This window comes from Zalophus californianus, chromosome 5, assembly GCF_009762305.2.
Source record: "Zalophus californianus isolate mZalCal1 chromosome 5, mZalCal1.pri.v2, whole genome shotgun sequence".
Taxonomy (NCBI): domain Eukaryota; kingdom Metazoa; phylum Chordata; class Mammalia; order Carnivora; family Otariidae; genus Zalophus; species Zalophus californianus.
The window spans coordinates 31,752,972-31,773,681 of NC_045599.1; the positions used below are offsets into that span (position 1 = coordinate 31,752,972).

The 20,710-nt window shown below is 50.4% G+C and overlaps 1 protein-coding gene and 1 long non-coding RNA gene across 5 annotated transcripts in view; one reads left to right on the forward strand and one right to left on the reverse strand.

The window, feature by feature from the left end:
* CTNNA1 (catenin alpha 1) overlaps positions 1-20,710 on the forward strand; it is a 315,689-nt gene that overhangs the window by 63,222 nt on the left and 231,757 nt on the right. The gene's annotated exons all lie outside the window — the stretch shown is intronic.
* On the reverse strand, positions 3,207-5,653 carry LOC113929733. Of its 4 annotated transcripts, none has more exons than XR_003522301.1 (5): positions 5,530-5,653; positions 5,353-5,412; positions 4,635-4,875; positions 4,229-4,281; positions 3,207-3,448 (listed from the first exon to the last, which is right to left on the reverse strand). It is a non-coding gene; the product is annotated as an uncharacterized LOC113929733 (long non-coding RNA). The 4 variants fall into 4 exon arrangements; XR_003522302.1 differs by having other exon boundaries at positions 5,503-5,583; XR_003522300.1 differs by lacking the exon at positions 5,530-5,653 and having other exon boundaries at positions 5,353-5,494.

The following is a 20,710-nucleotide window of genomic DNA, read 5'->3' on the forward strand; positions in this document are numbered from 1 at the left end:
CCAGTGCAAGTCTGAACTAGGGAAAGAACTGATCCGATTGTTTGCTGTTTGTAAGTGGGGACGCCACAGGGTAGGCAGAATCGGCTTCAACTGCTAAGACTTCCTCTGGCAGCACTTCCCATACATTCAGTTTTTTCAGACAATATTTCATTAATGCCTACTATGTGCCACGCTTTATGCTAAGCACCTGGAATACAGTGGTGGATAAGCCACTGTGACCCCTGCCCTGGCAGAAATTCCGGTCTAGTGGGGAAAACCCACAGAAAATGAGGGAACAAGCCGATGAATATAGAATTACAAATTATATAAGATATAATTAGTACTTTAAAGTGAACAGGTAGGGTGCTGAGATAGGAAGGGGGACCTACTTCAGATGAAGTAATTAGCAAAGGCTGGTGACATGGGAACAGAGCGGGAAGAGTGGAACCCAGGGGAAAAGCATTTCAGATTGCAGGAACTGCCAGGGCAAAGGCCCTGTGGCAGGAGTGGTGGAGAAACAGAAAGCACTGAGGGGAGGCATGGTATCCAGTGAATTGATATGACTAAGATGGACAAGGTAAAGTCTTGTGAGCCATGTAAGGAATTTGGTATTCTAAGGGAGGAGGGAAGCCAACAAAGAGGTTTAATCAAGAAACAAAAGGCATGATCTGAGTTCCATCCAGCAGGAGCATGTGAGAAGGGTAATAGTGGTTGTAGGCGTGCCATCTAGGAGACTAGTGCCATCGTCCCAGCAGAGGGCAGGAAAGGGAGAAGGGACACATCCAAATTCTTAAAGGGAGATCAAAGTCCTCAAGGTACCTGCTAGATACAAATCAGGAAGCCCTCTCTGTCCTCTCTTGATTTGTCCTTTTATCACGCCCATGGTACACCATGGGACTTCTATCCCAGCTCAGGGCAAAGCCATGACTGGTGCCTCCTCAACCCGTGTCAGCCCTTGGTAAGGGCACTGTGGCTTTTTCTGTTGTTGTTGTTGTTTTATTTTTTTTAAAGATTTTATTTATTTATTTTGAGAGAGAGTGTGTGTGTGTGCAAGCAGGGGGAGGGGCAGAAGGAGAGAATCTTTTTTTTTTTTAATATTTTATTTATTTTTTGACAGAGAAAGAGACAGCGAGAGAGGGAACACAAGCAGAGGGGTGGGAGAGGGAGAAGCAGGCTTCCCGCGGAGCAGGGAGCCGGAAGCTGGGCTCGATCCCAGAACCCCGGGATCATGACCTGAGCTGAAGGCAGACGCTTAATGACTGAGCCACCCAGGCGCCCCAGAAGAAGAGACTCTTAAATGGACTCTGTGCTGAGTGCGGAGCCCAGTGTGGGCTTCGATCTCATGACCCTGAGATCGAGACCTGAGCTGAAATCAAGGGTTGGACACTTAAGTGACTGAGCCATCCAGGCGCCCCTGGGCACTGTGTTTTTTGAGACGCTCCAGAGAAGGGGCCCACCTGCCTCCTTCTGGCATATCCTGCAGGACTGGGAGAAAATTGCCATTCTGGAAGGAGGGGTCAGTTTCAATGCCTTCTTCCCACTTGATCCAGAGCATGTTTACAGAGCTGCACATTGTCCAGCTCAGTCCTGGCTGAATCAAGACACAGAGCCACCCACCTCCATTCCTCAAGCCAGGGCCCCAGAGACTCTAGAGCCAATTCCAGTTTTCCCAGTTCTCCTCTTCCCATCAGTTAGGGATGGGATGGATGTCAGAATCAGGACTGGGGGAAGAGGACTGCTCAGAGCCTGAATCACCCCCCAGGGATGTAGAATATGAGGCGAGGATCCCGTGCTTGAACATTTACAGGTAGCACTCAGGATTGAAAACTGATTTATGGTCTGAAGGCAGGCAGGAGGGAGCAGGAGGAAGGTGGGGAGCTCTGTGTACAGTGCAGCCTTGTTGGGCAGCAGTAATTATATATTACATTGAACTGTCCTTGCAGCACAGTGAAGGGCAGTGGGAATGAGACTCTAAATCACGCTTCCCTGATGCTCCCCATAGCTCACCTCCCTGTGATGTGGCCCCAGAGCCCTGGGCTGACACTTCTCAACACACACACACACACACACACACACACACACACACACACACACACACACGCGCGGTCTGGGGGGACTCAAGAGAGCAGGAAGATAGGATATTATCACTTCTGGCAGCTTCCAGGGGCTGTTCCTGCTACCTGCCTCATTGTTTATTGCTCCCCATACCTCCCACATTCTTTATCCCTCTTCTTCCACGGGGGCCCGAATGGGGGCTGTGCCATTTGAGGAAGACACCCTGCCCACCCTTCGTTTGTTTGTTCCTGCAGCAGGTCTCTTCTGCACACCAGGTACTATCTTCGTTCATTCGGGACCTCCTCACTTCTCTCCTGGATTTCTGCAACTGACTCCTAACTCACCCTCACCCCTAATCCATCATCCTTACTTTGTTGCCATGGTGATCTCCCCAAACACACTCTGCCCATAATCTTGATCTCATTTGTCAGGGAATTGCAGGAGTGGGGAGAGATGGCCAAAGACTTTGGGATCTTGAGGGCCCAGGAGGCAAGAAGTTTCTCCAGGCTCTTCTGAGGTTGGTGATGGCTGGCTTACCTCCCTCCCCGAGTTATCAGCCAGGAGAAACACTGGTACTCATCCTTCCTTCCCTGACTCAACCCTGGTCCCCGGACCAATCACCTCAACTTCCCACCAGTCCCCTGTCTCTCTGTCTAGGCCCCTGGCCACAAGTGGTGGTGTTTCCTGGTTCATTAGGGTGGTGGTAGTGCCTAATGGTGCCAACAACACGCTCTGGGGTCAGACAGATCTAGATTTGAATTCTGGCCCATGACCATGCACAAGTTATCCCAAGCAGTAACGTGATCAAGATCATGAACTCTGCAGCCAGACTGCCTGAGTTTGCATCTTGCCTCTGCTGCTCTTTGGTCTCACTAAGGCAAATTATTTAACCTTCCTATGCAGTTTCTCCATTTCTAAAATAAGGGGATGATACTAGTACCTAGCTCCGAGGGTTGTGGTGCAGATTAAATGAACACAGTAATAATAGCTTGCTGGTACAACAGTGTTGTGAATCTAAGCTCTTATTATTTGTAGCTTCACCTCCCTGAGCCTCAGTTTCCTTGTCTGCAACAAAGCTCCATAATATGTCTCCTCCTTGCCTCGAGGTTGTTGTGAGGATGAATGACAGATTCTCTTTAGAAACTCTCAAAGGCTCTACAAATGTAAGGTATTATTATTTATTATCTGGTACTCGCTTCCTGAGGTTTCTCAGGGTCTGGGCAGGAGGGCCACGTTCCCTTATAACAAAGCAGCCACCTTCGTTCTCCTCCTACACCAGCCTCAAGGCAGACAGTTGTGGAGTCCTGGAGCCAGGAGCAGTCTGGGAGGTCATCCGGTCCTCTTGCACCCGGAGGAAGGGGCGTACAGAGTCAGGACAGACTGTCCTCTCTGATAGAGATGGTTTCAAAGGAGGCTGCAAATTCAATTAAGAACAGAGTCTATTCTCTCCATTGCAGAGATGGACCCACATTTTGTTCGTCCTAAAGCTTATACAATTTGGGGATGCCCTCTTTAAGAAAAATAATACAAAATTATGAACACAAAATTAAGTGCCGGCTTTGGAAGAGGCCTGTGCAAATGAGGAGTTTAAGGTTCATTAGCTTGATGGAAAATCCACCTCTGCCACCATGTCAAGGGAGACATTTGACAAATACTTGTCAGTTGGTTGCTTGTGGCCAAAACCATTTCCATGCGTTACAAGTCCAGAGGACGACAGCGGCCTCAATCTCCACCCGGACCCTGAAAGTCACCCCATGACATGGGCTGTGGATCCTCCTCTGCCTTTACTTTGGGCTAATTGTTCTTTTTCAAGACCTGCAAGCTATTTATGTTTGCTTTCAATACATTTGCATGTGATTTACATCATATTAATATTCACATTCATACGTGGAACACTTCCTCTGCCCCAGCTTAGCTGGATTCTTGGGCCTTAGGTAACAAGTGAGATTCAACAATCTCTCTTCCCAGGATGTGGAAGGAAAGATACATTCAATTTAGAGGTGCATGGGAGAGGGGGATGATGATGACACTCTTCTTGGAGTCAGGTTCTAAAGTCTCTGGCTCTGCTCAAATGATTTTCCTCCACATATTCCCATCCCCTGCCAACCTCCTCCCTTCCCACTTTCCCTGCAATTATGGTGTTGAAAATGTACATATTCAGGGACACACATGCCTATTCGAATGCTAGGCTTACTTTGGTTCAGTTTTGTGGCTCCTGAAGTCAAGAGGCACATGGCATTAAGATGCCTAAAGATAAAGACACATAGGAGTTCTTCAGATCACTGGCAGAGAGAAGCAGCCCCCTAGAGCACCTTAGCACTGTTTGGGAGCCCAGTTTATTCCCCCCACTGACAGAAGCAGATGGCAGGTGGGAGTGTGTGCGAGTGTGCGTGCGTATGTGCACACACATGCGCATAAGCCGTACACACATGTGTGAGACAGTGAACACTCACGTGCGCTTTAGTACATCTAAGACAAGCAGAGGAAGTGGAGGTGAGGATGTGGGAAGGAAGGTCTCAGTCTAAGAAAACCACATTCTAAATGCATTAAATGCCTGGTTCTAAATGTGGTAAGGGTGAAATCTGCTTCCCCAGCCCTACCTTGTGATAGAGAGGCGAAAAGAAGCTAGCAAGTCAAGAAAAGGTCTCGGGGCAGGGGTGGGGTGCGGCTGCCAGCCTCAGCAGCAGCTCCAACAATGACGTCACTCTCCCAGCTTCCCTTCTCTGAGGTGGTGAGTCACCCAGAGCCCGATCAATACTGCATTCCATTCGTCTGTGCCATCTTTATGCTCTTGCGAGCCGATTCATGCTTTCCTCTTCCACGCAGGCCAGCGCCTGCCCCCTGTGTGCCCAGAGGACCCTGAGCTACCCCAGCCCTGGGGCTTTTCTCTCCTTTAAGCCTCTGTCAGAGAAGGCAGGAATCCCTGCTTGCGGGTGAGGCAATCGGAGGGAGAGAGGGAACGAGAGAAACCCAGGGACTCGCAGTTTATACAGGGCGGTCTGGGAACAGAAACTGAAAACTTGCAAAGCCAGCCTATGGTGAAGGAGGGGAGAAAGAGGAAGGGGCAGTGAAAGGAGGATGGAGAGGAGAAAGGCAGAATAGAAAGAAGAAACAGGGAACTGGGATTGGGGCAGGGAGATGGTGTGCGGTAAAGCTGCAGGCTGTGGACTCTCCCTTCTCAGGATCTTAGGATTGTGACCCATTTTCCTGGCCCTCCAGTCGTATGTGGGCGCCTAGACCTGGCGGGGGAGGGCGAACCCCACCACCCCAAACAACCTCCCCCAGGAGAGGAACCCCAGTGTCTGTGATATCACCTACCTACTCAGTGAGGTCTCGGCTTGGTCCTCCCCTCCTTGTCAGAGATGGGGGCTGGAGGCACTAGAAACAAGGAGGGGTACGAGCAAAGAGTGAGTGGCATAAAGCAGAAGGCAGTCCCCACTGGGGCAGCTCTGGGTTCTCTCTTGGGACCTCGGCTTTTTCCGAAGGCCTTGGCACCTGCCCAACAGTTGTTCCTTCTGGCCTTGCCCTCGTGCTCGGTGGCAGCCTGCGCGTCATCCCTTGCCACTGACAGGAATCAAACAGGGGCCCCTTTATCTGACAGCGAGAAGGACTGGGTTGCCTGGTTTCTGTGACTCTAAGTTGCCAAGATGCAGCTTGTTCCTGGTGTAAAGTGAGCTGCTACAAGGCAACAGAAGCCTTGGGGTCTGCGTGTGAGGCAACAGGATGGTGCCAGAGGGTAAGGCTGGGGTTTCACAGGACCACAGGGTGCTTCTCCCCTCAACTTGCTATGGCTGAGTGTCTCTACAAACAAGAAAGTCTGCCTCCAGTCCTCATTTCTAACTCGCTATCAACTACAACAACAATAACACGGATCCCAATAATAATAATAGCAACCATTTCCTGAGTTATATGCCAAAGGCCTTGGTCAGTGTCTTATGCAGATTATTTCATGAAATCCTGCACCACCACTGTGGGATAATCAGCACTGTGGAAAGCAAAGGAGGACACTTAGGATTCCAGAGGTTGCCTAAATTTTCACAGCTTGAGGTAGAGCTGAAATTTAATCCCAGACCTGTCTGATTTTTCCTGCCTCAACAGTACAGACTCCTTTTCGGTTTTAAGTCGCAATCCCAAGCCTTTATCTCCAGAAAGTACTCATTCCGTCCTCCCTCTCTCAGCGCTCCTTCCTGCACCAGCTTTGGGAAGCCCCTGGTTGCCCAGGCTGTCCCTCCTGCTGGCTCAGGTTAGGTCTGGAGTTCCCTCTGTGGCCCCTGGGGTCGAGGTGGTGACAAGAGAGCAATCCTGCCCTCTGCTTGCACTCACCAGGGAGGAGGAGAGGGGGGGTGAGAGTGGCTGTCATTTCAAACCAGGAACAAAAACATGAGGTTGTTGGAGAGGTTTAGGGTCATGTGGTGCCTTGGGCTCCTGGTTCTCTGGAGTCCCACAAAAAGGAATAGAAGAATGTGGAAAACTACCAGGTCCTTGAGGGAGCTGGGGCCTGGGGCAAAGGTGACATGAGAAATGCTTCTTCCCACCAGAGCACGTGCCCCCAGAAGGCTGGTGCTGCTCTTTGCCGATGGGGTAGTGGCCACAGCTAGTGCGGCCTGAGAGGCAGCCCACCGGCATCCCTGGACCCGGTGTCCCCTGGGGAAGGGAACCTGTTCCAGACCTCGGAAGGCCCCAGACCCCTCCCCATTCGCTCAGTGAAAACTGTGCTGCTACGGCCTGAGGTGGTCTTGGAGCCACCTCTCACCACATGGCTGCCTCCGGGCCCCTCTCACAGGGGATGCTGAGGAGCGAGGCTGGAAGGGCCCACGTGCACCAGATATTCCTGAGAGTCTGTTAGTAAATCAGGGAGAGATCTGCAGAGAGAAAAGAAGAACGGGGCAAAGACAGCTGGGTGTTCTCACACAGGGAGGAGCCGTCACCACCCGAGGACAGAGAGCCAAAACCACAGAAATGGAGCAAAGTGACAGAGAACACCGTCTTCCTTCCCCCCTGGGGTCTGGGCACACGCACTGCAAGGTGATTCTAGGCATGATTTAGGTCAACCCGTCTTTTAAATATAAGGAAGTTGAAGCTCGGGAATGGTTCAGAAGCTGCCCTAGATCATACCACTCCTGAGTGGGTCTCTCGTTCAGTGTTCTGGGGGCAATGAGGAGAGGCAGCTGTGTCCCAACTGGAGACCTGACGGGGAAGGGACACAGCTTTGACCACCCTCACCCTGAGCGCCCTCCCCAAGGACTAAGGGGGCTTTGTTTCCTCTATAAAATGTGCTGGGCCCTCAGTTAAGTCATTAATAAAAACAAGGACGAGAACACCTGCTTTCCTTCCTTGCAGGGCTGTTGTGAGGATCAGCTGGAAATAATGCACGGCCAAGAGCTTTCCAAGTGCAGGGTGTTATTAAGTTTGTGATTAGGCCAGGTCAGTGAGGGCTACAGGAATAATGGGAGGATTAATGCCGGCACCGTGCGAAGGAGGGAGGCTAAAGTCTGCCCTGTTCTCTTCTCTTGGTCACTGCCCTGAGAGAGCAGTCGGTGTTTCTAAATTGACTTAAATAAGAAATGTGCGGTGGCGGCAGCCATCCCTCACTCAGCCTTCACTTGCCCAAGGCAGAGAGATTTTAATTTTCAAACCATAATGAGAAAAAGAGACTCAGAATTCAAGAATATTCCAGTGAAACAGTCAAAATAGCTGTCCAGACTCTGAATGGAGGGAAGAAATGTAAATTAAAATTTCCCTTTCCCTCCCTAGCACCAACGAGCCTTAAAGAAACAGGGCTGGGCTAAGACTGAGTTGGTCAAGGTCCCCATGACCCTGCCCTGAGGTCAGCCTGGCATTCAGGCCCCGCCTCCCCCCTCAGGAGCACTGACGGGACAAGAACAGAGACCTTCCACCTACTCCCAGGAGAGATTCACCTCCATCAAGGTTGTCATCCTCTGGGCCATGACCTGCTGAACGAGGTCAGGCCCTCAATGTGGAGCTGGCGGGGGGGATGTGGGGAGGTTGTGGGAGTGACTCCATGACCCCCAAATCTAACCCTCTGAGGCACAGAGATGCCACGGTCTACTTTTGTTTCCTCTTCTCCCAGATGCTGGCTCAGTCACATACCACAGACCTCTCCCTACAACTCGGGCCAGGCATCCTGGGTATGGGCAGGGGCTGCCTGGGAAGGAGGGAGCACCTGAGTCCCAGATCACATTTTTCTGAGCTTCAGTCTGTTCTCAAAGGAACATCCTTTCAAACGGTTGGAACCTGGGATGGTAGGAATGGCGAGGGCCCCAGAAAAGGTGTGTGAACCTGAGTGCCAGAACACAGCCCTCTCCTTGGCCCTCTTCCGGCCTCATCTGGCCTTGACTTTCTCCCTTTCCCGCTCCTCTTTTTTTTTTTTTTAAGATTTTATTTATTTATTCATGAGCGACAGAGAGAGAGAGAGGCAGAGGGAGAAGCAGGCTCCCAGGGAGCCCGATGCGGAACTCGATCCCAGGACCCTGGGATCATGACCTGAGCCGAAGGCAGACGCTTAACCATCTGAGCCACCCAGGCGCCCTCCCTCTCCTCTTCTCATCTACTTATCCGAGAGACACTGGGGAGCCAGCTTGGTGCCAGGATCTGTGCTCCTCTTTTTTTTTTTTTAAGATTTTATTTATTTATTCATGAGCGACAGAGAGAGAGAGAGGCAGAGGGAGAAGCAGGCTCCCAGGGAGCCCGATGCGGAACTCGATCCCAGGACCCTGGGATCATGACCTGAGCCGAAGGCAGACGCTTAACCATCTGAGCCACCCAGGCGCCCTCCCTCTCCTCTTCTCATCTACTTATCCGAGAGACACTGGGGAGCCAGCTTGGTGCCAGGATCTGTGCAGGGTTCAGGGGCTACATAAGTAAACCAAGGCCAGTTCCTGTTGTCAGGTGGACAGGATTGTGAGCCAATGTAGAGCATGCTCAGCAGTCAAGTGTGGAGTTGCTCCAAAACTCTGGAACAGACTGACCTTGTTAAAAACTGCCTCCATCTCTCACTCCTTTCGGTGTGACTTTAGGCAAATTGTCCTATCCTGGTAAGTTTCAGTTTACTCGACTGTGAAATAGGGAGAACACTTACCATATAAGGTTGTTGTGAATAGTAAGTGAGATAATCCTGGTAAATTGCCTGGAACAGTGCCTGGCACATTGTAAACCCTTAACAAAGGCCAGTGAGTATTATTTTAAGTATCCTAATGATAATGCTGACATTTATTACCCTTTATTGGGTGCTTACTCTGAGCCAGCCATGATGCTAGGGATATAGCAACTGACTTAACTGTGGCCCTTGTCCTTAAGGGGTCCACAGTCTCTTAGAGGTGACAGATGTGTAAACTGACTGCTGAGAATGTGTGATCACTGCCATCATCACTCTAAGAGCTGTCATTTTCTGAGCCATGACCATGTGTCAGGCACAATACTAGGTTTTCAAGATACATTCATCGGGACGCCTGGGTGGCTCAGTCGGTTAAAGCGTCTGCCTTTGGCTCAGATCATGATCCCAGGGTCCTGGGATTGAGCCCCACATTGGGCTCCTTGCTCAGCGGGGAGCCTGCTTCTTCCTATTCTTCTGTGTGCTCTCTCGCGCTCTCTCTCTCAAATAAATAAATCTTGCGGGGGGGAGGACACATTTATCTCTAGTTCCTCCCTAATCCTGCAAGGGCGATATTACCCCCATTTTACAGATGTTCTGTAGTAATTAGTAACTTGCTCATGATCAGGCTGTTTGCAGAGTCAAGTACTGAGTTGAAGGAGAGTGACCAGCTCTGCCTAAAAAGGGATCGGGCAGGAGGGGGCGGTGTTTGGGGGTTGCACCTGGGTGGCTCAGTTGTTGGGTGTCTGCCTTCGGCTCTGGTCGTGAGATCGAGCCCCATATCAGGCTCCCTGCTCAGTGGGAAGCCTGCTTCTCCCTCTCCCACTCCCCCTGCTTGTGTTCCCTCTCTCTCCGTGTCTCTCTTTGTCAAATAAATAAATAAATAAATCTTAAAAAAAAGGGGGGATCAGGGAAGCCTGTAGAAAGAGGTGATCTTTGATCAGGATTTTGAAGAATGAGTAGGAGTTTTCCAGGAGCCAGTATGGGGAAGGAGTTAAATGCCACAGCACTTCTGTGGGTCTGGGGCAGGACTGGAGCTGCAAGCAGCTCAGCCCAGGCCCAAGCTCTTTGTGTCCCATCTTAGGGAACGCTAAACAGGACCATGATTCCCTGCACACACCCTGACAGCCATCGCCTTATGTCCAAAACCATATCGTAACCTACATGAAGGGTGATTTTTTTTTAAGATTTTATTATTATTTTTTAAGTATTCTCCACACCCAATGCAGGGCTTGAACTCACAACCCTGAGATCAAGAGTCACAAGCCCCTTCCGCCACCCCCCTCCCGCCCCCACCGACTGAGCCAGCCAGGTGTTCCAAAGGGTGATTATTTTATTTTTAATTTTTTTAATTTTTAAAAAATATTTTATTTATTTATTTGACAGAGAGAGTGAGAGAGGGAACACAAGCAGGGGGAGTGGGAAAGGGAGAAGCAGGCTTCCCGCTGAGCAGGGAGCTTGATGCGGGCGGGGCTCGATCCCAGGACCCTGGGACCATGACTTGAGCTGAAGGCAAACAGTTAACGACTGAGCCACCCAGGTGCCCAAGGGTGATTATTTTTAAAGAGCATACAGTCAGCAGGCCTGTAATCTCAGGATTTCAGCCGAGGCCCAGAATTGAAATAACTGCATGGGCATGGAGTCCCTCTCCCCACATCCATTGACCTCACCGAGGGCACAGCAAGTGAGGGGTGTGGATTGAGATCGCCAAGGAGGCCGAGAGGCACTGACTGGGCTGGAGTCAGGGAGACAGTCTCAGTGACCTTGCAAAGGCCCCACCAGATTTGGGGCAGATACATGAAACCCCTTCCTTTTTTTTTTTTTTAAAGATTTTATTTATTTATTCATGAGAGACAGAGGAGGGGAGGGGGGGGGCAGAGGGAGAAGCAGGCTCCCAAGGAGCAGGGAGCCCGATGCGGGACTCAATCCCAGGACCCTGGGATCATGACCTGAGCTGAAGGAAGACGCTTAACGACTGAGCCACCCAGGCACCCGAAACCCCTTCCTTTCTTATAGTCATTTCCCCTCCACTCTCCCTCTCTGCCTCTTCACTCCTCTCACACCCGACAGCAGCTGAAGAGGAGGCAGCCATCTTGGTGCAGTCACAGGCCTGGTGGACGGAGCCAGGATGTGGCGTGAGGATCCATCTGGCTGGTTCCACACCCAGGGAAATCGGGATTCATCATCATTAACATTCTGTTTCCGTACTCAGATCAAGCAGAAGCAGGCATCCTGTGCTAAAGACAGTGGCAAGGGGGAGACTCCTGGAGCAAAGCAGCCTTCAGAGCTCAGACCCCAAGTCTCAGGGCCACCCCCCCCATCAGCAGCAGAGTGAGGTGCTTCCAGGGCAGTGGGAGGCTTGAAACAGACATGCGGAGGGGCAAGGGGTGGAAACTGTATGACTGCAAGGTGGTGAGGCTTTGGTGCATGAGACAGACAGAATTTCAGGTGTTCTCCAAACTCCTGCTTGAATAATGTGACTTTTGGAGGAAAGATGATGGACAAGGTACAGCCCTGAGGCTGACCCACCCTCCACCCTCTCCTTGAAGCAGCCCCCACCAACTTCACAGGCCCGGTTCCTCCCTCACATCAAGAAGCAGTCCTGGGAGACAGTGGCCCCCACAAGAAGCAAGAAGCACGTGCACATTCCAATAAAACACTCAAAGAGGCAATTATTTCTGGGCTGCCTATCCCAGCCCAGAGTACCAGCAGATTTTCAGAGCTGCTGTCATTGCCTCTGGCTGTTGGCAAAATTAAACTTACTGAGAAAAGAGAATGAGCTGGCCCCCAGCTCATGGGGTTTGGAATCATTTGCTTGCTGGAGGCTGTCAGTGTGGGGGCTAGGGAGGTAGGGGTGGGGGTGGGAACAGGGAGGAGATTATGGAGCAAGCAAAGTAGCATGGTAGACCCCCACCAGGAAGCAGTCATCTGTACCATGTATATTAAAGTGTGTGCAGAACATGTATCAGGTCTGCATGTCACCTCCTGGGAGGTGCGCTCAGTACGGGCCGGGACCTTGGTGCTCTCGATTGCTTCTGCATCCCCAGTGCCTGGCACATAGTAGATGCTCAGTAAACAGATACTGATTCCTGAATGAATGCGCACACTTAGGAACCAGGCCAGAGTTTTGTCATAAACCCTGAGAATCTTCCCAGCCTTTCAGCCCACACAGGTCACATGGAGGTGCTTGAGGAGCACATCAGGGCCCTGCCTCCTTACACTTTTCTTGGAATGATGCTGCAGGAAACTTAGTAAACTCCCAAAAAACGGACACGAAGGGGTGGGCGGTGGCCTGGTTGGACACCTTACAGAGAGGAGGTGCCTTCTGGGGCCTCAGACCCCCGAAGTTCCCTCTGCCATCTGTGTCAGGAACGGGTGCCTGCCCAGACCAGCATCCCCCCTGCCTCTTCGGATGCGAAAGCTCATCCCTGCTTATTTTCAGCCTCCCTTTCCAGCCTCACTTGTGTCATCTTACTCTCTGGGATACATCTTATGCCTTACTTCACATTCCCTCAGTCTCACCTCTTACTCTGGCCACTGCTACGACAGACAGCTTCACAGGGGCTTCATCTGTTCAAGGGCTGTGACCCCACCGCACCTCACCCTCAGGCCCCTGACCTTGTCCTCTGGCTGTCTGCCCCAGGGCTTCATTGTGCCCAGGGGACTTCTTGGCTTTCCAGCCTGAAGTGCAGGATTGTTAATGCCTTGAGGGCAACTCTTGACAGAGTGGGTGGGAATACCCAGAGAGACGTTTCCCTCTTACTTGCCCCAGGTCATGGTTCAAGATCCTTAATAAATCTTTGCAGGGGATGCCTGGGTGGCTCAGTTGGTTAAGTGGCTGCGTTGGACTCAGGTCATGATCCCAGGGTCCTGGGATCAAGCCCCGAATCTCTGGCTCCCTGCTCAGTGGGGAGCCTGCTTCTCCCTCTGCCTCTGCCTGCCACTCCCCCGGCTTGTGTTCTCTCTCTCTCTCTCTCTCTCTGACAAAATAAATAAGTAAATAAAATCTTTGAAAAATAAATATTTTCAGAATTCACCCTGGTTGCTTAAAGCCATGACCGACTCAGTCATACATTCAGACATTCTCCCCTGAGCTCTCCTTGGCTCACTTCTCTGACCCTCACCCCTGCTCCCTGGATCACAGCCTTTGTCACAGCTTTTGTCCCACGGCTGACTTTCAGTGGGACTCTGGCTTCATCACTTCTCTTTGCCCTTTGCCCTCTCTGTCTAGCCACTCTGGTTTTCTCTCAGTTCGTCAGCTCTTTCTCACCTCAGGACTTTCAAACAAGCTTTTCCCACTACCTGGAGTGCTTTTTCTCTCTGGTCCCTTGGCTGAGACCTGAAGGAGGCAGCCATGAGAAGGAAGCTCCAGGAAAAGAATGTTCCCAGGCTGAGGGAACAGCCAGTGCAAGAGCCCTGAGGCAGGAATGAACTTGGCATATTCAGGATATAGCAAGGTTTTTGTAGCTAGAGGACAGTGAGAGGGGAGTGGGTCACAAAATGCAGTTGCACGGGACAGGTCTCAGACCAAAGGTGGTTTTGTGGACCATAGTAGAGAGTTTGCACTTTAAACGCATCAGGAAGCAGGCTCCCCGTGTACAGGGATTATGTTTATCTGATTCACTGCTGGGCTCCCGTATGTAGTAGGCACTCCATAAATATCTGTGAAATGAATGAATAAAATCCTTGCCTGTATCCATGTCCTAACCACTCTTTGCCCCACACCAGGTGACCGAGTTGCCCTCTCTTCTAAGATGACAGCTCCTGGGAGAGAGAGGGTCAGGTTGGATTTGTTTTATCCTGAGAGAATCCTTTGGAAGTGACTACCCCGGGCACTGCCTGCCTTGGGCTCAGGCTCTCCTCTCCTCTCCTCTCCTCTCCTCTCCTCCCCTCTCCTCTCCTCCCCTCTCCTCTCCTCCCCTCCCCTCCCCTCCCCTCCCCTCCCCTCCCCTCCCCTCCCCTCCCCTCCCTTCTGTCCTCTCCTCTCTTCTCACAGTCAATCCTAATGCTGTTGCTCACTTAGCTGGCTCTGCTGGGCTCTGCTCCGGACACCATTACTCACCTTCCTCAGTTCTCAGCTTCCTGAACGAGCAGCTGTCTTGTCTTCAGTTTGCAACAGGCCTCCCCCTGCCTGCTGCTTCCTGGGGAAACTAAGGTCTGGGGTGGGAGTGTAAAGCTCAGAGAAGGGCCCTAGTCTTCCTCCCTGCTCCCCTCCAGCTCTGAAGTAGGAGAGAGGACAGGAAAAAGGATTATCTCTGCACAAAGGAAGAGGCAAGTGGAAGATAGCTGAAGTTTAGGGGTATATTATAAAGGGGGGACCTGGCATCCCTGCTCAAAATAGTCCAAGGAAGGGACAAGTAACACGCTGAGATAGCAGCAGGAAGAACTAAGGCAGGACTGAAGGAGATCAAACTCATTCTGTTGGGCAACTGAGGCCAGAGAGCCTCTGCTTGGCTGATGGTCTCTCCTGGGGTGGTCAGTCTCTGCCCTGTTACTATTCTCCATATGTGAAGGCAGGAGGGTGACAGAACCTTGTCCAGGCCCTGCCAAATACCAGAGAACACTTGATTGAGCTTCCTTGATGACTCTTGGTTGATCTGAGGCAGCCCTGGGTAGGGACGTTCACCAAGGGGCCAAGGTGACAGGGTTTCCACACTGCTGTGCCACAGTAAGAAACTGTACCTGGCAGGGGCCCTTCAGAAAAGAGATGGCAGGGGCACCTGGGTGGCGCAGTCGGTGAAGCATTGATCGGATTCTTGCTCTCGGCTCAGGTCATGATCTCAAGGTTGTGAGATCGAGCCCCGAGTAGGGCTCCACGCTGGGCCTGGAGCCTGCTTGAGATTCTCTCTCTGCCCCCACCTTTTAAAAAGATTTTATTTATTTATTTGAGAGAGCACGTGCACGAACACGAGTGGGGGAGGGGCAGAGGGAGAGGGATAAGCAGGCTCCCCGCTGAGCGGGAAGCCCCAGGCTGGATCCCAGCACCATGAGACCAAGACCTGGGCCAAACTGAGCCACCCAGGCACCACCACCCCCTTAAAAAAGAAAAGAAATGGTACACTGAAGAGGAGCAGTGAAGGGAATATTTCCTGGTTGGAGTTACAGGAAACAACGAAGTACCTAGAGGTCCCCAGGGCCTCTCCACAGCTCCACAGAAGAAGGCCTTTCCCAGTTCTAAGCTGGAAGAGGAATGGATAGAGGAGGGAGTGGTGAGCCAGAACTGGTGAGAGCTGCGCGTGGGAGAGCCACTGCCCCACAGGAGCTGTGGCCTTCTGTAAAGGGACGCAGCTGCTGCCAACACCGAGACCCCGCAGGGGCTGAGCTTGGGGGATACATACCCCTGGGTCTCTCTCCTCTGATCAGCTTGTCTCCTGCCCTGCCTCCCATCGGCCAAACCCAGCATGGAGCTGCGGGCAAGGAGCCAGGGCAGCACAGTCCACAGGGGCAGCTTCCTGAGGCCCTGAATAGAGCAGAAAGGATGGAGAGTCAATCAAAAGACTTTCATCTTCTCCTCCTGATATCAGGAGCCTACCTGGTTGCTAAAAAGCTTACAAGTCTCTGTGCCACCTGTGCTCAGAACCCATTCCATCTCTCAGGCTGAGGTGGACCACGACTGGGCAGGCCCAGGGGAGGCTCCAACCATGTGGGCAAGGATTTCAGTTGCCAAGAGTCTACCTCTTTCCCAGCTGTTCAACATCGGGACTCCCAGATGACTCCGTTCTTGTGCCAGTCTTTAGGAACAGGCAGGCTGGGTAATTCTACTTTCCTAACACACTCTTGCTCCCATCTGACTCTATTTCAGCTAGATGAAGCAAAAGGTTTCTTCCTGCTTTCCCCTCCATGGGCACTGGCCCCTGCTCCTTATCCTCTGAAATTCCTTTATATATATATATGTATATATATATATGTATATATACACACACACATACACACACATATATATACACACACAAACATATATACACATATATACACAAACATATATGTATACATATACATATATGTATATTATTATATACATATATAATATATACATATATATTAATAAATAAATATATACATATATATATTTTTTAAGTTATCTCTACACCCAGCATGGGGCTTGAACTCACAAGCCTGAGATCTAGAGTCACACACTCCACCAAGTGAGCCAGCCAAGTGCCCTGAATTTCCATTTTGATATGAGGAGGCTAGGGAAAGTTGAGGAGCACCCTGACCCTCTTAGCATTTCAGAGACTGAGAAAGGGTTTCTTCTTGATTGACTTATCCTGGAAATGCCAAGTCCTGCTCTGCTCCCCCTTAGAACTATTAAATTATTAAATTGCATGGGTTCATTTCTCAACCCTGTTTTGAGTTCCCACCTTGAACCTTAATTTGTTTCCCTCCTCCATACCAGCACATTTGCCGTCACCTCTGGTGACCTCTAAGGGAGATAACCTGGTCACTCTGAGTGAGTGACTTCACTCACTTGGTCACTCTGAAGACCTCCAAGGGAGGAACTTGAGGTGGACTCTAAGTTCCGAAGCCTATGGGTCCAGTCGTAAATGTATGCTATGTTATTCAGGGTTCTCCAGAGCAACAGAACCAATAGGAGCTACAACTATAGATATAAAATGGGAAATGAGATTTATTATAGGAAATTGGCTCACATAATTATGGAGGGTGAGAAGTCCCATGATCTGCTGTCTGCAAGATGGAGACCCAGGGAAGCTGGTGGTGTAGTTTGAAGGTCTGATAGCCTGAGAACTAATGGTGTAGATTCCAGTCTGGATCTGAAGGCCTAAGAAGCAAGAGCTTGGAGGGCAGGAGCAGACCTCTGTCCCAGCTCATGCAATCAGCCAGAGAGGGAATTCTACCTCCCTCCAGCTTTTTGGTCTATTTGGGCCTCAACAGATTGGTTAATTTTATGTGACAACTGGGACCCAGGACAGCCAGATATCTAGTTGAACATTATTACCCACCTGCACGTGGTGGGAGGGGGGCAATCCACTTCACTCAGTCCACCAATTCAAGAGCCAGTCTCCTCCATAAACACCCTCACGGACACACCCAGATATAATGTTTAACCAGATATCTGGACATCCTGTGTCCCAGTCAAGTTGACATATAAAATTAACCATTGCAAATACCTACAAGTTCAGGTAATTGCTCCATCTTTCCTCTCTCCCCACGCTCCAAGAGCAAAGAGGCCTTAGGTTTTCCCAATGCTCACACCTTGTAGAAAATGGCTGGCCTTTCCACTATCCATTTGCCCTGGCACCAGCTTTGGGGATTTGGCTTGGAGCACTGCTTCAGCAGTTACAATTTTGGTGGACTGTTCATTAAACCTCCTTCCACTGCTTGGCCAAGGGTTTGACATGGGACCCAAGCTAGGCCAATCAGATAGTCTTTTCCCCTTGAATCTTGAATGGAATGACATGAAAATGGAATTGACTGATCCCCTAAGGCGGTACCATGAAGAAATTATCCTTAGGGACGCCTGGGTGGTTCAGTCATTTGAGCAGCTGCCTTCCTCTGAGGTCATGATCCCCAGGTCCTGGGATTGAGCCCCACATTGTCGCTGTGTCCAGGGCTTCCTGCTCAGTGGGAAGTCTGCTTCTCCTGCTTCTTCTTCTGCCCCTCCCCCCCCACTCATGCTCACTCTCTCAAATAAATAAAATTAAAAAAAAAAAAGGAAAGAAATTATCCTTAGTCCCAGCTCCCTTGATTTCACCGCCCTGGTTCCTCATCTTTCTGGGATAGCCTCTTCGGTATTTGATTCTGTGAGCCTTCTCCATTTCTTTTGAATATAATCATCTTTTGCTTACAGTAACTAGAGTTTTTCTGTTGCTTGTAACCACACATTCTTACCAATACAAACTGCTACTCTCTTAGAGGAGCTGAGTGGTCTGCCCCTTGAGTGGGCTCATATCTAGAATCTCTGGCTTAGATTAAAATCTCGTTGAGTCCTGGAATGAGAGGAAAGAGAGCTCCTGCTACTAGTGGTTGCTTGTCACGTCTCCTCTCAGAACCCGTTCTTTGTTGCCTGACTCATCAGGACCCACCCCCAGCCTGACTTCTAGGTCTCTATGCTCAGCTCACAGCCTGAAATAGCCACGCTTATCTCTCTTGACTCCCTGTCACAAGTCCTGCAGCCAGATCAAGTTGGTCTCCTTGTTATTTTCCACAAATAGCAAACTCATTCCTGTGCTGTGCCTTTGCTCGACTGAACCACCCAGGCGTCCCTAAGGATAATTTCTTCATGGTACTGCCTTAGGGGATCAGTCAATTCCATTTTCATGTCATTCCATTCAAGATTCAAGGGGAAAAGACTATCTGATTGGCCTAGCTTGGGTCCCATGTCAAGCCCTTGGCCAAGCAGTGGAAGGAGGTTTAATGAACAGTCCACCAAAATTGTAACTGCTGAAGTAGTGCTCCAAGCCAAATGTTCTTGGCCTGATAAGCCAGTGGCCCTCTGCTGAGTGTCTGAGCCCCTCTCAAGCCTTAGGCCACATCTTGCCTCTTCTTTCCTAAGTCCTGTGCACCATCAGGGCCACAGCAGCTTCTAAACCAAGCCCTTCGGTGGGCTCTCGTTGATGTGGGACAGAGCAAGTGATTTCTGTGGTTGAACTTTATTTTTTTGGTAGGCTTAAGTCTTTGAAGCTCCAGGTGTCTTGGTACTTCTCCTGTATGGGCCTCGGCATTGAGCCTGAGGCTGAGTGCCCTGTGGGTGCTCATGTTGATTTCTCACCATCTCTCGTTTGGAAATTGCCTTGGTCCTATAACCTGTATTCTCCATTCATTCATGTATCCAACATTTATCAAGTACCTACTAAGTGTGGGCTCTGTGCTAAGCTCTGGAGGTACACAGTGAATAAAACACAGCCAAGGAACTCACAGTCCAATGGTGGAGATTATCGAGAATTAGGTATAGCATAATGACCTAGTGAGAAAATAACCCTGTCTAGTTTTTCTCAGCTGCGGGCTCACCTCAGAGGAATGAAAGGCATTCCACTGCTCCTAGGGGAAGAGACAGACGCTCTGTCCCTGAGCTTTGGACTTTCTTGGCCCCCATGAAGATTTGTATGTTTCTTTTCTTTTCTTTCTTTTTTTTTTTTTTTTTAAAGATTTTGTTTATTTATTTGACAGAGAGAGACATAGCAAGAGCAGGAACACAAGCAGGGGGAGTGGGAGAGGGAGAAACAGGCTTCCCGCAGAGCAGAGAGCCCAATGTGGGACTCGATCCAAGGACCCTGGGATCATGACCTGAGCCAAAGGCAGCTGCCTAACGACTGAGCCACCCAGGTGCCCAGATTTGTGTGTTTCTGCATGGAAAGGAAAATCTGCAAGCTGCGGGCTGTCCAGAACACAACTTCCACACAGGCTTTCCTAACAGACTTTAGGGTTGGAGGCTTAATGATTCCCAGATTGAAGACCAATGGGCCCAACTCAGGTGGGTAAGTGGGAGTTCTCAAGACAAGAAAGGGAAGGAAGGTATGAATCCCAACAGAGCAGGGACCTGAGCTCATGTGAATGTAGGTTCTCAGCGGTGGGAGGACCTAGGAGGGAGAATATTTACATGAATAAATCCATGATAATAATCACAGCTAGCATTTTTTGCATATTTACTCTATGCCAAGCACTGTGTTAAGCACTTTTTTTTTAAGATTTTATTTATTTGAGAGAGAGAGTGAGAGATAGAGAGCATGAGAGGGAGGAGGGTCAGAGGGAGAAGCAGACTCCCCGCTGAGCAGGGAGCCCCATGTGGGACTCGATCCCGGGACTCCAGGATTATGACCTGAGCTGAAGGCAGTCGCTTAACCGACTGAGCCACCCAGGCACCCCTGTGTTAAGCACTTTATATATTCACTTATTTCTCACAAGAACTCTGTGAAGTGCTATTATTATTTCCATTTTACAGATGAGGCAAAGAAAAATTAAATGAGTTGCTCAGGTTATGCGTCTGAGGATTAAACCCAGGCACTGACTGAGCACAGGCCACAGTTTGGGGAGGCCTGGCACAGGGGGCTCTGGCTGAACTTGCCACGGATGGGACAGAGCTGCCTCAGAACCCCCACCTTCAGGAGTATGTCACAGCCCAGGCGGAGGGCACAGCTGTGGCAACTGGCATGAGCCGAGGTCCTGATGATCTTGGGAAGAAGGGGTATGGATCCATTAACTACGACCACAGCTGTATAACAATCCCCGGCAGTGAGCACTTACTTAGCTTATGTGTTTAGGGACAGGTTGGAAGCTAATTGCATGTAGGCTGGCTTCGGCCTTTGTTGTCTTTTATCCTCCTTCCAGGACTAGTAGGCTAGCCAGGGAAGGTTCATCTCAAGGAGATGGAAGAAGCACAAGACCACCAGCCCCCAGTGCACAAGCCCATTTTAAGTCTTTGCTTATGTCAAGTCTGCTAAAATACCCCTGGTCACAATAAGTCATGTGGCCAAGTCTACAGGCGAGGGACGGAGAAACACGCTCTGCCCAAAGGAGCAACCTGCTAAGTTACCTGTAGTTGTGTATAATCCTGTTACCTAGGAGGGAGTGAAGAGATGGAGGAATCATCTAGTGTTTGAACAGAAC